Source organism: Coffea eugenioides, chromosome 6 (genome assembly GCF_003713205.1).
Source record: "Coffea eugenioides isolate CCC68of chromosome 6, Ceug_1.0, whole genome shotgun sequence".
Lineage (NCBI taxonomy): Eukaryota > Viridiplantae > Streptophyta > Magnoliopsida > Gentianales > Rubiaceae > Coffea > Coffea eugenioides.
This window is the reverse complement of record NC_040040.1, coordinates 44,807,184-44,828,210: the sequence shown is the minus strand read 5'-3', so window position 1 is coordinate 44,828,210 and position 21,027 is coordinate 44,807,184. Positions and strand designations below refer to the sequence as shown.

Genomic DNA, 21,027 nt, shown 5'->3' with positions numbered 1-21,027 from the left:
CAAATCCTATCCTACAAGTGTCTAGACACCTCAACATCTAGGTGAGGTGGTGTCAAATACAAAAAAGGACACTTGTCCCTATGCATGATCCCCACTTGTGTAGCATGCACACTTCCACCTATTTTCCTTATTATATATTTATTTTGTTTTTGTGTTTTGTTCTTTTTTTTGTGTGTTTTGTTATTTTTTTTCTTTAAACAAACAAAATTAAATAAATAAGAACGAATGCTAATAATAAAGCAAGAAATTGAAATAAAAAACTAAAAGATTAAAATAAAGTTAAAAATGGAACTGAGAAAAATTTGGTGTCTACAGTTTGCTCCTCTTAGTCCGGATTTTGAAGAAACTCGGGACAAAAATGTAGACACCAAATACTCACCTGTGGTTATTCTGCAGCAAAACTGCTCGAACGACTGACGCTCTTGAAATGAGGACTGACCCCTTCAACAAAAATTTTAAAATGGACTAACCCAGACGAGAAATTTAAAACGGGATTGACCCGAACGAGAAATTTAAAACGGGACTGACCCGAACAAGGAATTTAAAACGGGACTGACCCGAACAAAGAATTTAAAACGGGACTGACCCGAACGAAGGAATTAAAATGGGGCTGACCCAAACGAGGAATTTAAAACGTGACTGACCCGAACAAGGAATTTGAAACGGGATTGACCCGAACAAAGACTTTAAAACGGGACTGGCCCGAACAAGAAAATGAAAACGGGACTAACCCGAACAAAAAAATGACAACGGGACTGACCCAAACAAGAAATTTTAAAACGGGACTGACCCGAACAATGAATTTAAAACGGGACTGACCCGATCAAGAAATTTAAAATAGGACTGATCCGAACGAGAAATTTGAAACGGGAAATTCTAGAATACTTACGTGAAGATAGCCTAAAATTTTGCCCCAGTAGAAATTAAGTTTTTGCATTTGAGCCAATAGTCGATTCTGCATTGCCACGTTGTTGCACCGTTTGATCAAACTTGCTTGCAACATTTTTCGTTCTGCCTTTGTTCGCTAGAGAACTCTTTTCGATACCAACTCCAGTGCGAGGTGTGATTGTTTTCATCCATGCATGAAATTTTCCTGCAAAAGCAAAAGAAAAAAAGAAATTGCCACCATCACTTGACACTTTTCCCTTTGAGAACCATGTAAACATGAGTCTTTTGATGCCTTCGTCAACTTTTGCTGCGGCATCTAACTTAGTTGTATTTGTCACTTCAAAACTCTTTTTGATTTTCCCAAGCTGACCAAGTATGCATTTGCCATATTGTGAAACCCGTGTAGCCGGCTTTGCTGAATCTCAAACGTTTCCAAAAAGTGATTGAATCCAAGTATGCTTTGAATAAACCACGGGGATTGTTATTTACCAAGATTCAATGATTAAAAAAATGATGTCTGCAAGGCAACTTCATATGTCATGCAGGAATGAATATGCAAAAGAATGCAAACATAGCCAATTGTTACTTAAGCCTACAAAATGCCATGAATACAAGCAATTGAGAAAAAATGAACTTCGCAAGAATGTATTTGCAAAAGAATATTTTTTATAAAGTGACACAGTTTTTGGCCAACGGATGTCATATTCGAATCTCTGGATATCTTTGTTCCGGAATTCAACATTGGCAGAAGTATTACAAAACGAAGAGAAATTCAAATGAACCAAGTCACCAGCTATTCCTCCTTGTGCTTGCTTGCTGCAGAACCCTACCTCGGCGCCCTTTCGGGTTTTCACCAAGGTTGTCCCCACCCTTTTGTCTTGTTTGCTTTTCTTTTCTTTTCTTTTCTCTTCTCCTTTTTTTTCTTTTTTTTCTTTTCTTCTTTTTCTTTCTTTTCTTTTTTCATTTTTTTTCGAGGTGTCCTTTCGGGTTTTCACCTAAGGAACAATGGAAAACTCGACCATGATCGACTCAAGAATGTGAGTTGAAGATTGCTGGCATCAGTAAAATGCGCTTCCCTTATAAGATTAGGCGAAGGCATTATGGACATCACTTGCCAGTTGATTAACGAATTTTCAAATAGAAATACAACAAGTGATAAAAGCCAGGATTTTGAGTTTTTGTAATGGGGTCCGGTGGGGTGTTTTCAAGAAAAGTTGAGACTTGAAAGCAATAACCTTTTTGATGAGAAGTGTGAAATAACCTGAGATTGCATCATTTTGAAATTATCTCCAATTTTTGAATGAAACTGAGGAAAATTTGCCCCAGTTTGATTGGATTTTTCTCTTTTTGCATTTTCTTCATTGTGTTTTTCTCACTTTTGCATTTTTCTTTAAAACTAAATTTGCCCCAGTGTGGGGTTTTTTCTTTCTTTTCTTTCTGATCATCTCTCTTTCAAGATAAATTTGCCCCAGTATGGGATTCTTCTTTTGCTTTTCTTTTTTTTTTTCATCTCTCTTTCGAAATAAATTTGCCCCAGTGTGGGGTTTGCAATTCTCAAGAGCTGCCAAACGAAAATTATTGCTCTGATAATTCGAAGGAGATGACTAGGGATAAAATGTTTGGATTGGAAAAGAAGATGGCCTGACTTTTGTCTCGTCTCTTGCGCGACTTCTAAAAGAAATTTGCATAATCAAATAAAAACTTCTTACACATGTCTGAGTTGATAGGTTGAGGGAATGTCTGCCTATCCATTTCTGCGGAACATAAGTGATCCGTCGGATAATACCTTTTGAACAATGAATGACCCTTGCCAATTTGTAGCAAATTTGCCTTTGGCTTGATCTTGCATTGACAAAATTTGCTTTGGCACTTGTTCCCTTTTTCAAAAGATCGCCGGTGGAAAGATGGATTAGTGGGCAATCTGTACACCATGATGTCAATTGAAATGCCAGTCATATCGACATTCGACCAGGAAAACACATCTTGGAACATGGACAAAATTCAATCATCTCCTTTTTCTGCTTTTCATTCAAGTGTATACTGATCTTTATTTCTTTGACCTCAGTCTCAGTGCCAATATTGACAATCTCTGCCTCTTCTAGGCATGCACAAGCACATAGCACATAAGCCCTATCTATTACATTGGGGAGGCCTAAACCATCTAGAAGGGAGGAAAGCTTGGAAAAGTAGATTCCTAACTATTACAGTCACTATCTAGAATACAGATCTTCGCCACGAATCAAAACGCCTTGGATTACATTTCCTAGCTAAAACATGTCTTGAGCATATGATGGAACCCTATCTATTACAAAAACGGCATTTAAATGCCCCCCAAATAATCAAAATTGAACTAAGATTAAGGTAAAATTAAATAACTAAAGAAATGAATAAAATGAAAATGAAATAAACACTCAGTCATGCAATTACACACATAAGCCACGTAGATGCACATAGGGTCAAATAAGGTAAAAAAAATAGGGATAGAATGTATCTCTCTTTGAGTTGGAACCCTAATGGAGTGAAATTACTTATTTACCCTCCAAAATAATAAAAGGGTCAAGGCATCACTTTAATTAACAAATAATTACATGCAAAATGGAAATAAACATGAAATTGAATCAATCAAAGCATTCAAATGAATTGAACAACTCCTATTCATCAATTAAGGACCCATTTAAAAGATTAAAGAAGTTTTAGGGGGCAAACCATCATTATTAGTAATATTAGGGGGCTAAAATGTAATAAAGTAAAATTAAAGGCTTAAGGGGAAATATACCAAACCAAAATGATAAAATTCACAGAAAATAAAAGAAAAACCTATTTGTTATAATTAGACAACAAAATCACTCAAAAATCTACTAAAATTCAAGTCAAGAATATAATTCTATCAAATTTCTCAAAAAACTATTGAATTCCAAAATTTCTCTTAAGATCCAATAAAAATCTGGCCAAGAACCACATTAAAACATGTCAATCGAAAATAACATTTTTTATGGGACCCAATCGATCAAATTCCCCAATTTTTGGGCCATAGAAGAACAAAACTGGACTTGGGAGGTTAAAATGTAATTTCTGGAATTTTCATGCATGAGGCTCGATAGTTTTCTTCCTCACTTGCTGGGTTTCTTTCTGCAAATTGGCAGCCGCCATTTACATAACTTTCAGCTACTCAGATCTATTGCACATTCAATCATAGGGCAAGAAAGAAAACTAAGCATGCCATTTTAACAAGAACTAACCATCAACAGAGTGACCAAAAGAAACTCAACTAAGCTACCAAAGTTGCAGCAAAATGAACGACAAGAAAATGGCAACAAAACGGCAAGAAAACAGCAACATGAGCCGGCAAAACTCAACAAAGCTACCAAACAAGGGAGAAACGACAAGAAAACAGCAACCATGAGCATCTAGTTTCAACCCAATCAGACGCAAGGTTGATGCATATTGGTTTAGCAGAGACCTAGCAAATGAACCAAAGGACCAGATTTCAGCTTAGCGGATTTGGTTCCATCTGAGATTAAAACGACGAGAAAAAAGGTTGAATATTACCTGTTTCACTTCCTCTGGACTTGAATCCTCAGCAGGAACCCGCAAGGAAGTGATCGTACTCCCCAGAAATCAAAAGAAACCAACTGCAGACTTTGATGACAAAACGCGAGCCTGGGATTTCAGCCTCGAATTTGAAGGCTTTAATGGCGTTTTTACCACAGATTTCCTGAAGGAGACTTGCTCTTCTACAACCAGAAAAAGTACAGAAACAAAAGGAATCCCCAAACCAGCTTGAAACTAACAAGAAATTCACTCCCAAAGTGGCCGGATAATCAGCCTGTTTTGCAGGTTTTTCTGGAAAAAAAAAATCTCTCTCCTTCTCTCTTTGTTCTTACTTGTTCCCGCTGGTTTCCTACTTTCACTCAGTCCTTCTAGAGCCTCTCTCTCTCTCACACTATCTCACCTTCAGCCATCACCTTTGCCCAGCTTTTCTTTCCTTGTCCCTCAGATTTTTTTTAGTCGTCAGACCATCTCCTCCCTAAGAAACCCCGTAGCCTTCTTGTTTCTTTCCTTCCCTCAGCTGCCAACAGATTTCCCCCAACAAATTCTCTCCTCCTGATTCCGCAGCCACTACTTAGATTTTTGCCTAGAGTTTTTTAGCTGTCCACCTCTCTTTCAGCCTCTACTATTGCTCTCAGTTTCTTTTCTTTATCCGTTCCTTCCTCTCAACCGTTCACCATATCTTTCGGCAATCCCTCCCCAGAATTTTTCTTTTTCCGTCCACCCTTACCAGCCCCCTCCTTAGCCTCTTTCCTCTATTTCCTCCCTTCGGCTCCCTCTTTTTCCTTACCTTCCCTCTATCCTTCAGCCGCCCATTCCTTATTTTCCTTTTTCTTTTTTTTTTTCAAAAACAAATCCTATCCTACAAGTGTCTAGACACCTCACCATCTAGGTGAGGTGTTGTCAAATACAAAAAGGGACACTTGTCCCTATGCATGATCCCTACTTGTGTAGCATGTACACTTCCACCTATTTTCCTTAGAGCAAATTATCCCAGTGGCCATTAAACTTTTGCCATCGTCGAGTTTTGGTCACTCAACTATTAAAAGTATAGTTTTGACCACCAAACTGTATAAAAGGTAGGCGCGAGGCCATTCTATTACATTTAGTCGTTAACTTCATTGATCTGTCCGTTTGCACAATTTCCAATACAAAAGGTAGGGTTAATTTAGGAAGTTAAAAATAGATCTTCTTGTTCTTCTTGTATAAAGCTAATAAAGATTACTTACCCGAGAGAAACTACAACAGAATGAAATGGAAGAAGCCCAACTTGGATTAGAGGAAGTAGGACCAAGATCAACGCCACCAAGAGCCGGGCCAGCAAGATCCATGCCGCCTACATCGATGGCACCCATTTTGCCTACTTGTGTTTGTGGGATGAAGACAGTAATGATAACTTCATGGACTGAATAAAATCCGAGAAGAAGATTTGCCAAATGCGCATTGGGGGAGGTTTGTAACATCTTTTTAGATACTTAATTTATTATTGTGTAAGAAATATAATGAATTTTTTTTTTTTGAAGGATGGCTGTGGATATTGGGGTTGGATAGATGATGAAATGTGCTCTCGATCTACAATGATTATACTGGGTCTACTCAGAAAGATCAATGGAATAGAGGAAAAAATGGTTGAATTTGAAAAGGCTGCAAGAAAGTGTGAAGCAAAAGCTATGAAATTGGAGGGTAAAATGAAGCCACTTGAAACTGAAATTGCCAAGTACAAATCAGCCAATAAGCGACTCATTCGATGTGCAGTGTTGCCTTGGCTAATAGTTGTCTTAGCAATGTTTGTTAGGAGAATAGATAATTCTGGTGGCATGCTACAAATTTGTGGCATCGTTGAAAATCACTGAAGAATAACTACTCAGTTTGTTGTAATGGTAGCATATTGAAAGGGAAAGGGAAAATGGCTTTATAAAGCCCCTTTTGTACCCCTCTGTATAAACATTTTGATGTATAAAAGTTGAATTGTTCACATGAATAAATAGTTATTATTTGGTGTCAAAAAAGGTTTGAAACAACACATTTCAGTTCTACTAATTTCATCAATCAATGACAGAGATATAAGAACTAAACAGAAGTGTTGCATTAACATAGAACAATCTGCGTAGATTGGACAAAATAAATTGTTTGTACATATGGACCATGTTCGTAATAAGTCAGCATATCAAATCCAAAACAAACTTCATACAAAAAGGCAAAATATAGTTGAATTATGTCCCAATCTAGCTATAGCTTTACTTCCTCTTCAATTTCCAGATGTTGATTCTCTTTTGACTCTTGGTTGTCCTCCGGTAGTTGTTGCTGAAGTTCCTCCTCTTCTAGTACCAGCTTTACTCCATCTTCCGCTCCAATTTTCAATAGTGAAAGGAGGTTCTTTACCTAAATATGCATAATTGGCATTGATCCGCCCCTTTTCTGAATCTGTTAACTTTCGTTTTCATGCCTTCTTTTGTTGATGAGCGCCTTGGCTCTGAGACTGTTGTTGGTTTTGTACAACTTCTTCCTGCTGTCGATGCTGTGCACGTTCACTTTCCTCAACAGTAGATTGTAATTGCTATTGTTGTTAGTTCTGCTGATACTCTTGATCCTGCTGCTGTTGATTCTGCTGCTGTTGTTGATCCTGCTGCTGCTGTTACTGCTGATGTTGATCCTGTTGCTGGTGTTGCTGATTTTGCTGCTGCTGATATTGATCCTGCTGGTGGTGTCTCTTGTGCTGCTGTTGGGTCTGTTCATGCTGACTCTGGTGTTGGTGTTGGTTTTGCTGTTGCTGCTGCATATTCTTAGAAACACGCTGCTGCTGTTGGTTCTGCTCCTGCTCCTCGCTATCCTAATTCTACTGTTGTTGATTGTCTTGTTGCTGTACCTTGCAACCAGCTACATTATGGCCGGCAACACCACATTTTCTGCAATGGATGACTATCCTTCTCCGCAACCTGTTTCCAGTCTTTTGAGTTTCAGTAGGATCTCTTCTCCTGGCCTTCTTAGGTCTGCCAGGTTGCTCTATCCTTTCTGTTGGATCAAGATCCACCCCATCAGTTTCAGGCCACATTACTTGTCCATTGATAGGATACAAAATATTTTTATAAATTTTTAGAAACAGATCTCTGTTGTAGCAGTCATACACCTCTTTATAGGGGTCGCCATTATTTCTGTGAATTGTTGAAATAGCATGACAGCAAGGAATACCTGATAGATCCTACAATTTGCATGTGCACGATTTTTTCTTTAAATAAACAGCAAACTGGACCCCCCTTGGTCCCCTAACCTGGTATCCATTCACAGCATTCCAAATGGTCCTCCACTGCCTTGATTCTATCACTCTATCATCAATTATTTTTTTAATTAGTGGGCCAATGGACAATTCAAACTTCTCCATTGCAGTTGTCCTCTATATCCTCTCCATCAAAAATACCCTAATGGACTCTAATATTGTGATAATTGACTGCTGCCTAGGTTCAAGGATATGACCATTAAAACTTTCACACAAATTATTAATCAACATATTGCATCGAGTATGTTCTGAAAAAAAAGTCTTACACCAATGACTGGGATGTGGTGCTTTCTTCACCCATTCATATGCTTCCTTGTCAAATTTTTCCAGATCTGCTGCTACTTTCTTGAATAGTCCCTCAGTAGTACTTGCTGCAATGTTCCACAGTTTTGTCTTCAGGGCAAATCCACGATGTTTGTTCTTGAAGTTGTTATACAAGTGCTGCACACAGTATCTGTGCTCACTATTTGATAGTACCTCAGATAATGCTCGGTCAAGACCCTATACATTATTACAAACAAAAGGCATTAGTAAATTGAAACAGATCTGTGTACAGTGCATATACAAAGGGAAGGAGTTAATACCTTCTGCTGGTCAGAAACAAAGGTGTAGCTGTACCCATTTTCAATCTGCAAGTCATTCTTCAGCAGCTCAAAAACTCATTTCCACTGTTCAGTTGCTTCCCTCTCAACCACTGCCCAAGCAATGGGCCACCATCCATTGTTGGGATCTACTCCATTAGCAGTCAACAGCTGTCCTTCAGCCTTTATGTGGCATCCATCAACCCCAATAATGGGCCTACAACCGTCAAGAAAGCCTTGTTTTAATGGTCCCAAACAGCAATAAAGTCTCATGAATTTTGGGTTGCATCCAGGTTGTCTGAAGGGAGTAAACATAACTTCCATTGTGGTATTTGGGTGTGTCCTCTTAATTTCTGCACAATATCTCCATATGTCCTTATATTGCTGCTCTGCATTCCCTTGAATCTCCTTTTTAGCAATTGCCCTTGCATTATATGCCACCCATTTTGAAATTTCAGCTTTGAAGTCCTCATCAACTATTTGTTCTAATAATTTTGGAGGCATTTCAACATTACATCTAAACCCCTCCATGTACTTGTTTGCAAGCCACTTAGCAGAAATATTCTTATTCTTCCATACATGACTGCAGTTTGTGTGCTCATTATTCATGCTCTTGACAACCAAATCAGCTATCCCAAGTTCCCTCTCAACTGAAGCATAAACAAATCATTAGCAAGGAGGTTTGCATTTTGCTCTAAACCTTTTTTTTTTCATTTGTGTATGGCTTTATTGGTTTTCCTTTCATGATGGAATATGTTCTAACAGCTAATCTTAGCTGTTCAGCTGACTCAAACTTCATTCCTATGTGAAACTCAAAATTAGGGTCTTTTAGATCTCTCTCCGGATTGAAGTCAACATACTTATTCCTCCAGTCATCATCATTCTCTTCATCTGAGGAGCCAGCATCACTATGCAACTCAGTCACCACTGTGTCTTTATCTAATGCATGGACATCATCTAAATGAGGGAGTGCCTCTTCTCCTGATGCTCTATTGTTGTTTTTCTCCTTCTAACTTGCTTCTTCCTCCGCGACTGCTGGTTTCCAGTTCCCACATCCGTAGGTTGTCTTCATTTGTTCCAAATTCAGTTTCAAGTCCTGATTGTTGTGACCATGGATCCATCCCAGCTGTTTGTTGTTGTCTGCCTAGCTCATTTGCAACTGATTCTGCTGTTGTGCAGCATTATTACAATCATCATTAGAATTGGGATGTTGTGAAGATCTAAGGTTGCTCTTGTATTTGAAGAATCCACACAGATTTTAGCCCCTCAACAATCAATTCTTCTAACATTCTTCATCCCTACAGAAATCCCTATCAGCACTAAAGCGATCACAGTCTCCATCCGAATCAGTATCAGTCTCCACTTGGCCATCTATATTTCCTCTATCATTTGCATCCCCATCATCCCCATTATTCAAGGCATCATTCTTTAGAAGAGTTCCCAACATCTATCTTGCCAATTGATCTTGTAAATGGCATAGTTCAAATCCAGGTTCCCTAAAACATTTCCATTTTCATCAAGTTCCTCGATGGTGACTGCGGCTTTTTTTACTTAGCTCTAGATCAGAAGGAAGGGACTTTGTGGCCATCATCTTGTTTTCATTCTTTGACTTACGGTCACAGTACACCTCCATGATTTTATGCTTATAAGCCCAATTGCAAAAACTGATAATGGCTTTATCAGTAGATAATTCCTTCAACCCACTTCGAAAATCTTTTCCAGGCTCAACATAGTAATACACCATACATCCATAATGCCCTAATTATCCACCATGTAGTTTATTTCATGCACAGACATTGTTTCCGCATCACATAAATCAACATAATCTACATGCCCATCAATGTATCTGTAATTTTGCCAATTGAATTTACCCCCATATCCGTTATGGTGAAGAAGAAGAACTACCTGGCTTGCATGACATGCGATTAGTTAAAAAAATTAAAATTTTAGTCAAAACTAGTAAACCCAAATTCAATGAATGAATTATTTTATTAACCCCTTTTTCCAGCATTAAGAATACTTTAATCAGTGTACTATGAAATCTCTATACTTTATTGCAAAAAGCCAAAACAACGATAAAATGTAGCCAATACATACATGAAACAACACAATCTATTCTAGGATGTGGATAACTAAACAAACTTAGGGATTTTTAAACTTTACCGTATGCATCAGATGGATCAAAATGTTGGCCCTTGGTCTAATCACCCACTTGGGCCACTCCATCATTCCAAGAAATGAAGATCTTGTTTGTCAACCCGTTCTGCTGTCGCTCAATCCCCAAAAATTCTTCGTTGTTGCGTTTTTCTTTAATTGTCAATTGTTTGATATTTGGGTTTAGGCAAGGAAGAAGAAGAACAGATGCATGGGAGAGGAAGAAGAGGTGCAAGTGATATTTTCGACTTCCTAAATTGACCCTACCTTTTGTATTGGAAATCGCACAGACAGACACATCGACGAAGTTAACGACTAAATCTAACAGAATGGCCTCACGTCTACCTTTTATACAGTTTGGTGGTCAAAACTAGACTTTTAATAGTTGAGTAACCAAAACTCGACGATGGCAAAAGTTTAGTGGCCACTGGGATAATTTGCTCTTTTCCTTATTATATATTTTTTTTGTTTTTGTGTTTTGTTCTTTTTTTTTTTGTGTTTTGTTGTTTTTTTTTAAACAAACAAAATTAAATAAATAAGAACGAATGCTAATAATAAAGCAAGAAATTGAATTAAAAAACTAAAAAATTAAAATAAAGTTAAAAATGGAACTGAGAAAAATTTGGTGTCTACATTATGCCTTCATGTTCACAAAAATTATCTAAAACTAAACATTCACTCCCTCTAGGAGATCTAATTCTTTTTATTTTTTTATTAAGTTGATTTTCTACTTCACACTTATAAGATAAAATGGCATTACGAGTATCATCTTTATTTTTAAGTAAGTACAGTTTGGTATATCTAGAATAATCATATATAAAAGTAACATAATATCTTTTACCTCCTCTAATAAATCACCTAAGTCTGTATGAATTGAATTTAATGATTCAGTTTCTTTTTGGATAAATATACAACTTTTCTTTGTTATTTTAGTTTCTGCACATATTTTACATTTATCCATGTTATTACTTATACCAGACATTAGGCCACATACTTGCATTTTCTTGATATAACTAATATTAACATGTCCTAATCTAGCATGCCATAAAGAAATTGAATCAGCGAGATAAGCAGAAGAAGAGATATTTTCATTGATCACATAAGAAATTTTAAGTACAAAAAGTACTTAGTTACAATAACCTTTGCCCACAAACACATTATTTTTTGTCATTACAATTTTGTCAAATTTGAATGATACTTTCACTCTAACTTTTCCTAGCAAAGCCACAGAAACTAGATTTTCCCGAATGTTCAGCACATGTAGCACATCATTAAGGGCCAAAGTTTTCCTGAAGTGAGTTTCAAGATCACTTTGCCCTTACCTAGAATTTTAGTAGTTCATGAGTCTCCAAGGTAGATCACTTCTTCATCATCCCCTATAGGAGGTAAATGCTTATCGATTTGCACATATGTGACGAGTAGCCCCAGAGTCTACCACCCATTCTTTCACATAGGCCACAATGTTTACTTGAGAGATGACTGCAACAATTATTTCATCTCCTTCGGTTAAATTAACCTTAGAAGGATTAGCATTTGCTTTGTCACCTCTATCTCTGTATCTACACTAGGCAGCATGATGTTTTGGTTTTCCACAAACGTAACAATTGCTTTACTTTTTCTTAAAGTTGGGATTCTTGGGCTTGTGACTTTGGGACTTGTTAGTGATCCTTTTATTTTTGCTTTGTACCATGTTGGTTTTGAAAGCCATCTCCTTGGCTTTGACAACTCTTAACTCCTTCCTATTAGAATTTTCAATGAAGATGCGTTTCACAAGTTCCTCAACAGTGTAATTTTTTCACTTGTGTTTCAAGTTATTTTTGTAGTCAGCTTATGATTCTGGCAATTTTTCAATTAGCATGCCTACAGGAAATTTCTTAAGCAGACTAATGTCTTCATTTTTCAAATCTTCGAGTAGTATTTGGTACCCTGTGATTTGAGTCTACATTTCCTTGTCGTTGGTCATTTGTCTCTGATAGTACTTTCCTAAGACAAATTTTTGCTTGGTTGCATTTTTAGCAGTAAACTTTCTTATCAAAGCTTCCCAGATGGTTTTAACTTCCTTGCAATTGGAGTATACATCAAATAATTTATTAGAAAATATTTGTAAAATAGTATGTCAACATACCTTGTTGGCATATTGATACGAGCGCGGAAGCAACTTAGGATCTAGAGGAACATGTTGCGGAATTGACGAAGTTGAACCCAAACTTGGACCACTCAAGAGTAAATTCAACGGTAAAGAACGCCACAATCAAGTGTGTGAGCTTGATTGATAAGTCAAGGAATAACCTAGGATCAACTCTAGGATGCTCAAACTAGCTTTCACAAGCTAAAGGAATTTGCCTCAATGAAAGATGAAATTCTGAAATTGTATTACCAAAAACTGAATGTAAAACATCACTTAAGCTATTTATAGCCTTGATTAAACCCTAATAAAGCTTGAAAAATACAAAGGAAATTCGGCTAGCCCATTTTCTTTATTTGGCCGAAAAATAGCCCGTACAGCTCAGCAAGGGTACTTAACTGCGGCCCAATCCGCCGTTTGGAGCTTGAACACTTGCATCTTCAACTGTAAGCAACACTGTAGTAGTCTTGGAAGGATCTTCCAACTCAATCCCTTCAATGGGCAGTTTCTCTTGGGCTTGGACGGCATGAACCAAGGCTTGAAGTGACTCCTTGAACCTCTTAGCTCGTGCTCGTGTTACTGGGCCTTGGAGCACCTTCACAGGGTCCACTTGAGCACCTTGGATCTCGTGCCCAACCGCATCATTTTGGCATATTGTCATGACTCTTATGACTTAGCATCAGCAGTTGCAGCAGGTTGAGCATCAATCAATGCATAGGCAACTCCATGGATGTCGAGAAGTGAGTATATACGTTCTTGCAACCTTTTGAAATTTTTATTAACAAAAACTTCAATTTTGGAGACGTCTAGAAAAGGTTTAGCTAATGGCAGCATGACTGCAACATATGCCGATGATGGATGCGATATACTGATGATGGATGCAATGTGCTAACATTGTCGAAGGCCATAATTTCTTAGATTGTTGATAAAAAAGCCGAACAATGCTAACAATATTGAAGACGTAATTTGATCAAGTTTAAGTCATGCTAAATAGCACTGTTTTAAGAAACTATTTTAGGGACACTGAAATGTTTCCCAAAAATTAAACAAGCCTTCTTTTTGTTGATAGCAAGAAGGATTAGACACAGCAAAGTTTAATCTAACAGTAGAGGAAGTGGATAGAATTGAGAGCTAAGAGGAGAAGGAGGAATTTAGAAAGTTCAGTGGTGTATTCTATCCTGTGAAGGATAAAAGCTATTTATAAACCTCAAGAACTAATGTTAAGAAATGGATAAAATTTTATTTTCAAGAAAGAGCCATTGAAGGAGAGGGAGGAATTTACAAATTCAGTGGTATATTCTGTCTTGTGAAGGATAAAAGCTATTTATAGACCTCAGGAACTAATGTTAAGAAATGGATAAAATTTTATTTTCAAGAAAGAGCCGTTGAAGGCCTGATAATTCTTGCTAGTTATTGCTAATATATAGGAACATGGGAATAAAACTTATTTGTTGGTCTTGCAGATAAAAACATTATCTTTGGAAAGTTGAGTTTTAAGTGACAAAACAATGGATAATTTCCTAACATTTAGGAGGTCAACAACCAAGAAGATATTGAGGAAATCTTGGAACATTTCTATCTTTAAGAAAAATCAATCTGTTGCTAATCTTTAGCAATAGCAATCAAAGGTTTTACGTTTGTCATGGATAATAGGATAAAAGTCACATTTCTTTAAGTAAAATCTTTTGCTTTAAAAGAGTCCAACTTAATCCACAAGACAGAGAATCTTTTGAAATACCTATTATATTACAACACTAAGTTCCTCCATAGGATAAAATCTGGATTTTTTACGTCCTTCTTGTCGTTGACAGTTTTAACATCCAAGGTGAAATAGTTATAGTTTGACATAGCGTCGGCCATTCTCCATTAATTAATCCATAAAAGTTTTGACTCTCAATGAGTGCAACCATTTTGGTCCTCCAACTTCGGTAGTATTCTTTTGTTAATTATAATGACACAAAGTTACTAACGTTGACGGTGGATGGATATGGACATTTGACGGCAGCAGCCATTGCCTGTCCTTGATACCAAAAGGACAACTAGAATTTTAGGTTCTCTCGATTTTAAATTCTAGAATGAGAGATTAACGGGTGTGTGTGTCTAGATACACTAATCTAGAATCTTCAATCACTTAATTTGAGAAAGAGTCCATCTAACAGGCGCTTGTCTAACAGGTTCTTATTAGATATTTAGGATAATGGATAAGATGTACTTCAAATGTTAAATTTTTAAGAAGTAAAAATTAATTAAAGTATATAAATGTAAGAGAAAATAATAATTATTAGTATGCATATGAATATAATAGGTTAAATAGAATTTAAATATATTAACAAGTATCCATGAGCACCCGTTGGAAAACCATTTGAAAAATTCTCAGGCTTAAGATTACAGCATTTACTAGAAAACTCCTATGATTAACTCACTTTACTGCTCCGACCAATGTGAGACGCTGCTAATGGTTTTCCCTGTAGTAACAGGGTATTTGTTTTGTCCCTTGCTATCACAAATGTGGTAGGATATTTTAATTCCCTTACATTAATAGAATTTCCCCAACGTAGCCTTAGGGAATCCTGGGAAAAAGTATGGGGTTTTATAAGACATCAAAGACATCAAAGGTTTTGTCCCTTGAAGTTCCAATCAATCATTGCCTAGTTTATTGACTTTTACTCCAAGGCTTGCCATCTATCAACCATGCATGAAGCAAACTTTCTCCAAATACCCTTGGTAGAGTATACAGGTTCAAATACCAAACAAAGCTAATTCGACCAGGACATGCATGGACTGGAGGTTGATGGCTGTAATCAAACGCCTATTAGAAAATGGATCCGTTGTTTTAGGTGAAAAAATTGCAATTGAACATTAAGAAGGCTAAAATATTCCACACTTTAAGGGCAAGCAAAAATTAGCCAAAAATTAACCTAGTATGACGTCATTGTAGAACACAATCAACAAAGCAATATAAGTATACAATTACATCCAGCAAGAAAAATTCACAATTTTAGAGAAAAAAAATATTGAAAGGCAAAGTTAGCAACAATTCCACTCCAGATTTGAGTAAGACTTCCTTCCACATGTTCTTCCTTTGTCATGCCTATCCATAGATTTCCAAAAGCGTGGAGTTGGCTTTCTTAGCCAACCCAGAAAAGTATGCTGTTAATCAAACTTTTTCAGTGGACGATACTGTTTAATAGTACCATCTATTTGTCTTTGAATCCTGTCCCTGGTTGCATTCCAATCTTAGTTACCTACAAGTCAGTAAAGCATCCAAGCAACAATTCATCATCCCGGGGTATTAACACAGGCTGGTTTTGGCATGCATATGAAGCTGATGGATCAATCACTTGTTGAACAAGTAGCTTATCGAAAACTTTCCAATCATTGTACTGCTGGCAGTATATCTTGCTCGTCACATCTTCGCCATCTTCATTGACTAAACTACCGCTTTCAAAAACCTGATCTTTTGTTGCCAAACTTGTTGAAATAGAAGGGCTGTCAAGTTGTGGAATTTCAATGAGTTGATTGTCAAAACGGGCCGCATGGTTGGATAGTAGTTCATGATGATCTGCCCGCAAGGGAACTTGCTGAAAATCAAACCCATGGATTGAAATCGGATTGACAGCATGCATTGAAGTAATTGATTTGTCAGGAAATGATGGAGGCTGGTATTTTCCATTTTCTCTCATGTAGTAGGCATTACTCCAGGCTTCAAAACCTTGCTTGTGACTTGGACAAGGCTTCTTGAATGCTCTGCAAACAACCCATCCTTCTTCCTGCAATATCAACATCCTAGTTAGATTTTAGTCCAAACAACATCCTTCTAACGAGTTTTAGTGTCACTAATTTGTAGGTTCTAATTGTAATCCAGCTTTTATTTGGTTTTAAGTGGGGGCCAAAAGTGATGATGAGGTTTAGAAAGCGAATCGTTTGGAAAAATTTCTGGTATTGTTTTAAAAACATTATATCTGATCTCATTAACATTGAATCACAGAAGATATTACAGTAATTAATAGAAAAAACCAAAAAACTTTGAGTTCAAATGAAGGATCCACTCGAATATTTCAACTTCTACTAGAAAAATGAATGACATTTAATGTTTTGACTATAATGAGTATATTCCACCAGAGCTATATGTGACTTCACCATAGTTTTTATAAACATATGAAAGAGCAAAAGGTAATTTAGTGCACATCGAGCAAGACTTTTTACTTGGTTGGAAATCCTGTTAAACCGTAGCTTTCATGAGAACAAATAGAAACATTTTGAAACGTTTAAAACACATGCAAAAAGATGAGATATGTGCAGGTTCATTGTATCAAAGGGACACAAAGATGGGAAATGAATCATCCAATGTTGTCGTACTGTACCGTAAATAGACATGCAGTTTCACATATGTGACACTTTTCTGTGCGTGTTCGCATGCATAAAAGAACATTATGGCCTCTCTTGACCAAAGTTACAATTCAATCAAAAAATCCAACTTTTCAAAAGCTTAAATCCTTTGCTCCCTTTTTCAAGTATGGACTTGCATAATAATTAATTTGCATTCAAGAAAGCAGCCGCAGTTTTTTCTTCCTTTTACTTCTAGCGTGAAACTTTAGTATTTTGCAGGAATAATTTGGATTTTGATAAAGTCGATTCAAAAACTTGCCTGAGAAGGTCCTTGCTCAGATGTTTGAAGCCGATACTCATGCATGATCCTGTCAGTCTTCCTCATTCCTACAATTTTTTCCTTTGAGATCACAGCTTTATCTCTTCCAGTTGCTTTCCAGAATCCAGCAGCAGTGGCTCTGTTGGTTCGGGTTCCTGTTGGATATTTCCTGCTTGTGACTGAAGAAGAACCATTCATTTTGCTCTTCATATCCTAATTTGCACCGATCTGTAAATCAGAAAATACAACTACATTAAACAAAACAAACCATGCAAAAAAAGATTTATGCAAAATTTGCTCTAGTTGGATGTTTGCCATAATAATCTCAATATGTTAAACCATCTGTTCCTTTTTTTTTTAATAAAAAATTTACAAAGTCGGATGTATTTCGAAATCTGTACCTGATTTTCATGTATATGGTACAAGCTTTGTTACTAAAACAAATAAAAACCTGAAAAGTAAAATCACTTTTTTTTGGGAGAAAACTATCACATTGTCATGACTCTTAAACTCTAAGATATATAGATTTATTGTTAGGGAGTAGAAAATGCAGCTGTATTTCTTATTTGAGTGCAATACGATTTGTGTAATTGTTAAAAAATGTGATGTCTAAAGTCATCAAATACCTTGTATATCCCATGGTTCCATCCTGTAGAGATCAATGTCAACAATAACATCAAGATCGATCTTCAATGAATTAACCTTCCGATTGAGGTAGTATCCAACAAGCTCTTCCTCTGTAGGGTGAAATCGAAATCCAGGAGGCACACATGATTCCATCTCCATTGATTAACTTATCCTAGAAAACAAAGTCAACCAATAAGTTCTCACTAGAGCAGCTATGAACCACCATAGGAATTGAAGTATGATTTGATTTTGGAAGGGCAATATTCGAAAAAAAAGAAGAAGAAGAAGAAGGGACTTACAAAACAAAAGCAATTCTGATTATACTTTCCTAAGTAATGAGCTCTTTGAAGATATTTTTTCCTTTTGATTATTTTAACATCAAGAAAGCAACTTTGGGAGCTGAAAGCTCACTGAGTGTGTTTTACACTTGCACAAAACCATGTTTTCTAAATTTGCCATGATTCATATCCATCCGTGAGCACAAGGCCATGATGATGATGATCTCATTTTAGGGAGGGACCCAAGAAATGTGTACTTCATGTGTGCCAATGGTATACATTAGAGAAATGGCAGACCAGCAGTGGATCCCACCAAGAAACACAGATATTTTCATGCTAAACCTAGCCCAATCACCTTTCTTGCACGTAGTTAGGCAAGTTTATTGAACACAAAAGTGGCCGGCCGCAAAAACGGACTTTGTAGGCAACAAGCATGTTCATTTCTTTGAGTGCATTCCACTCAAGCTCATGGCTTGGACTGCAGAAAACGTTCTCACACCCACCATGCTACACAAAAAATGTGCAGAAACGATTGTTCATGGACCAACCCTTGAATCTATGATGCTACTTAGAAAGATCAAAATATTTCCTCATTTTCTTCTTCTTCTTTTTTTTTTTCTCTTTTGCGTGGCATCTTCCACCTCATGTTTCGAATATGCTAGAAACCAAAATGGCAAATGATCGAGGAACTGAGGTGAAGTTTAGTGTTGGAAGAAAGAACCTTTCAGTATAGTATTAATTTACATCCAATCCACGACATGCATGGATGGATTCATCATATTTGAGCAAACATTAACTCAAGTACCATTTGCCCACATGTTCATCTTAGAAGAGAGACACTAGTGGCTTATAGACTACTCGCAAAAAGAACCATATTCCGATTCTTTATTGTTTTTCATGCGAAGGACAAGAACAAGCAGATCAAGAAAGCATAACTAATGGCAAGCATTTTATTCACATTGTAAACACTAACCAGAAAGTTGAACCTTGTCTTCTTCTTCTTCTTGGAAGTTGAGAGAAGGGAGGGGGGGAAGAGAGAGGGAGAGTTCTTGGGATTGGGGTATTTGATGAAGATATTGGTCAGGAGAAAGAGAGAACAGCTTAAAAATGAGAAAAGTGCATCCGATCAGCCTCAAGTGTTGGTTGAACGTTGTTGTTGGCAAAGCTTGTTGGTATATAAATACAATATCATATGATAAGAAGGGGTGAAACACTATTCACTAATAGTGAAGAAAACAAATTGAAATGTGACAAACCTGCGAGGATTTGATAGAATATAGTACAAAACCATCTCTATCCACACACTACAACAAAAATGGCCTTTTCTGACATGTCTATAAGGACACTTGTCAGTTTGTGTCGTTATACCAAATGTATCATGACACTTATTAACCAACTCAATAATATGTACTATAATTTTTTTATTTTATCATGATATAAAATAATAATGTGCCTTTAGACTACCTATCATGACACTTGGGAAAATGTGAGAAAAAAAAAGACAGAAAATGACATCGTTTTAATTTGGCTCCAGACACTTGGTAAAGTACTCTGAAGTTTCATTTTGCCGGCAAAAGGACTTGGTGAAAGTTTTCTTCTTCTCATCTCTCTCACCTCTCCGCATACAATCTATCTCAGCCAATCCAGAATGTTAGTCAAGCTATCTCCGCAAACAACCATCTTCATCTTTTCTAACCTCAACTTTAAATCCTTCGGCTAAGACATCTGGAAGGGCAGGCAGGGAGTAAAATTAGAAGATCGGAGCTGTACATTAGGAAAGCTGGAAGATACTTCAGGCACGCAAATGTTGTTCCAAAATCGAAGTGGTAAACACAATGAAGCTCTTATGTTTGATTTCGTTGTCAAGAAATTACCTGCAACTTGGAAATTAAGGTAATCAGAATTAAAAGGAGGAAATTGTATTGTCCTGCAACTTGGAAATTTTTTTCTGAGAAGTAAAGATTCTTGGCCTAAGCTGTCGCTAGTTGAGTTATATTGTCCTCATTTAAGATTATTGAAAGATTTAAATATGATATCTATCTAATTGTAGCATTAATAGCAACTCGGTGTTGGATGCTTTTTCTTTTGCTGCAATGGAGATGAAAACTTGAGGAAATTTGTTCAATTGGATTGCGTATTTTTTGAGGAGATTGATCTTTATGTCCATGTTACATTTTTTCTGTTGTCATGCCATAATTGTACATAGGCTAGCTAATAAAGTGTCCATGCATGATTAGTATGTTGCCCAAAACCTGTTTGATAAAAAGTCAATTCCCCCTGTTTTTCATTTTTTTCTATGAAACCTAGCTGTAATTGAAGTTTGTTTAGGCAGCTAGTTCTGTTTGGTGATGGGGACGGTTAAGTAAAACTGTGAATAGAGAGCTTCAACCAAATTGCATTGCTTATCGTAATCATGAACACTCAGCAACAAGTTTGATATAAATAAATGAAACAAGGACCATGGTCTATATATGCCTAGCAGGAAATTATTCTGGTGACAGAATTGGGAAACCGTGACTATGTAAGCCCAAAGAAAATTAAGATGCAGATTAATGGACCGCCAATGTGAGGCACAAAATTTGCATAACAAAGGTAACCTTTGCTGCCTTTTGGCTTTTGCCAATTCCCCCTGTTTTTCATTTTTTTCTATGAAACCTAGCTGTAATTGAAGTTTGTTTAGGCAGCTAGTTCTGTTTGGGTGATGGGGACGGTTAAGCAAAACTGTGAATAGAGAGCTTCAACCAAATTGCATTGCTTATCGTAATCATGAACACTCAGCAACAAGTTCGATATAAATAAATGAAACAAGGACCATGGTCTATATATGCCTAGCAGGAAATTATTCTGGTGACAGAATTGGGAAACCGTGACTATGTAAGCCCAAAGACAATTAAGATGCAGAT

The 21,027-nt window shown here is 36.8% G+C and overlaps 1 pseudogene; it reads right to left on the bottom strand.

Annotated features, from left to right (window-relative positions):
- Positions 1 to 13,237: 13,237 nt before the first annotated feature.
- On the bottom strand, positions 13,238 to 18,005 carry LOC113774223 (annotated as a pseudogene).
- Between the last annotated feature and the right edge of the window lie 3,022 nt (positions 18,006 to 21,027).